The sequence below is a fragment of the Elephantulus edwardii genome, unplaced genomic scaffold (assembly GCF_000299155.1).
Source record: "Elephantulus edwardii isolate Elephantulus edwardi_28Jun2011 unplaced genomic scaffold, EleEdw1.0 scaffold00637, whole genome shotgun sequence".
NCBI classification, from domain to species: domain Eukaryota; kingdom Metazoa; phylum Chordata; class Mammalia; order Macroscelidea; family Macroscelididae; genus Elephantulus; species Elephantulus edwardii.
This window is the reverse complement of record NW_006400387.1, coordinates 55877-58616: the sequence shown is the minus strand read 5'-3', so window position 1 is coordinate 58616 and position 2740 is coordinate 55877. Positions and strand designations below refer to the sequence as shown.

The following is a 2740-nucleotide window of genomic DNA, read 5'->3' as shown; positions in this document are numbered from 1 at the left end:
GAAAACTCTATGGGGAAATTTTATTTTTTTTTCATATGGGGGTCACATAAATTAAAATTCACTTAGTAGCACCCAAAACAATAAACAATAATTTCCTGTTCATGTTGTTGTGAACCATCAAGTCAGAACTGATCCATAGCTGACACTCCAGCAAGTTTTCAGAGGCAATAAATAGCATGAGAAGAATTATCATCTTTCTTCCACGGAGATAGCTCAAGCACATCATAGAATGTCCTATATTAAAATGTTATGTGGATGTCTAGATATGAGGGATTTCTATACTTTGATGCTTCATTATTTATTTCAAACTAATTTTCTTTTAAAACATAATTGTTTTTAAGAGAAACCAATATTTTTAGATGTCATAATTTTTGTGAACTTTAATTTCAGGGACATATTCTGCCAAGCATGATTTTTTCCCCATTTTATCAGAATCAAGTATACAGAAAACATCACAGACACTTACAACCTCACAGGTATAAGAAAATGGCCTAGGATCTGAAATGAGGTCTATAAATGTTATTTACAGTATTAATTATTGTCAATTATTACATGTAATATGGGAGAAGATATTTTCTAGATAGCAATTTTTTTTAAACCCTTAATGTTCAGACAGTAAAACAATACAATGTTGCTAAATCAGCCAGTTATGGATAATAGCAGAACTCTTCAAAAGGACCCACATCAAGTTGACATTGTAGGAAGCCAGATTCCTTCCCATTGTGTTACTCTTCCAAGAGACACCATTCACATTTCCCCCTAAGTTTTGTTTACTTCTTTGCAGCTTTCTTCAGAGCACCTGTAACCCCCTTATTCCTCAATCTATAAATAAAGGGGTCGATCAGAGGAACTGCAATTGTGTAAAACACAGAATACATCATGGCCTGGTTTTCAGCTAGACCAGATGCAGAGCATACATACATAAGATGCAAGTGCCATAGTATGAGGGGACAGAGAGCAGATGGGCACTGCACGTGAAGAAGACTTTCCTTCCTCCCACATCTGAATTTTTTCCAGAATGTCAAAGATCATATAAGATATCATAATGGTCATTAAAGTAGATACTTGTATAAATGCACCAAATAGAAATATTATCAGCATATTAAAAGATGAATCAATGCATGTGATTTTGAATAGTTGTATTTCACGATAGAAATATTGGATTATATTAGACCTGCAGGAAATTAATTTCAGTAAAAAACCCACACGAACCAAGGAATGCAGAAAACCAATAGCATATGAGATACTTATCAACTACGTGCAGTGTCTGTTGGACATCACCACTGGATATAACAAGGGATTACATATGGTAACATAGTGAACACAGGCTATTATGTGGAGGATACACACTGTAGTTGCACTGGAAGCAAAAACATTAAAACTGGATGATACACTCAGCCAAGGATATCATTGTAGTTCTGTCTCAAAAATTGACCACCATCCTAGGGGTCAAAGAGGTGAAGTACAAGCATCTACAAAGGCTAAACTGCCAAGAAATAGGAAATAAGTGTGTGCAAATGTGGAATCTTTATAATAAGACCTGTCAGTTCCAGATTCCCTACTACAGTGACAGGATATATCCCAGGAACACCAAAAAGAGGGGGACCTCCTGAAGCCATGGATGATCTGTAAATCCTGTTAGAACACATTCTTTCAGCAGAGTCCTGTTTTCTTCTGACATACCCAATTTTATCAATCACCGTAATGAGGAAAATAGACTAAACAATCACAGACAAATGATGGAAGAAAGAACTGAAGCCACAAAGAAAGTTAATACCTAACAGGGAGCTAGAAGAAATATATCAACACAAAGGTATATTAATAACTACTAAAAAAACTGCAAATTAGGGAAGAAAAAATTAAAACCATAGATAACAAGATACAAGAACTTTAAAAGTCATCACAAGGCAGAGATAGTACAGTCTACACAGTTGTGGAAATAACAGAAATGCACAAAAATGAAATCTAGAATATCAAGACCAAAATGGCAGAAAAGTCCAACATGCTGGAGAGGCAAAAAAAAACCCAAAACATAACAAAAAAAAAACCCACATTAGAATCATGTGTGATAACATCAAAAGGAACAATATAAGTATGGTTGGAATTCCAGGACAAGAGGAGGGCAGGGAAGGCAACTTAGAAACATGTGGGAAATATAGTAGAAGGAAATTTCCCAGGTATCATGAAAAATGAAGAAATTCATATTTAAGAAGCTCAGCAAACCCTGACAGGTTAGACCCCAAAAGAAAAACACCAGGACATATCATAGTCACATTTTCCAAAATCAAAGATGAGGATAACTTAAAGCAGCAAGAGAAAAGTGAAGAGTAACATAAAGGAAAACAAGTTAGATTAAGCTCTGATATCTCAGCAGAAACCATTGAGCAAGAAGACAATGGGATGGCATCTACAAGGGGCTGCAATAAAACAATTGCCAGATAAGATTACTGTACTCAGCAAAACTGTCCAGTAAGTATGAAGGAAAAAATAGGTCATGTGTAGAAAATCAAGAACCTAAGAAATTTGTGAAAGTAAGACTAACTCTACAAGAAATTATAAGGGAAGTCCTTCACACAGACATCAAGGAAAAGGGGAAATAATAAAAAATAACAGAAAAAGAAATAAAGCAAAATGGCAGCAATAAAATTTGCCTGTTAATACTCACAGTTAATGCGAATAGCTTAAACACACTAATTAAGAGAAAAAGAGTAGCCGAATGGATTACAAAAGAGAGAGAGAG

At 35.0% G+C, this 2740-nt stretch overlaps 1 pseudogene; it reads right to left on the bottom strand.

Annotated features, from left to right (window-relative positions):
- Positions 1 to 770: 770 nt before the first annotated feature.
- LOC102873388 lies at positions 771 to 1681 on the bottom strand (annotated as a pseudogene).
- Between the last annotated feature and the right edge of the window lie 1059 nt (positions 1682 to 2740).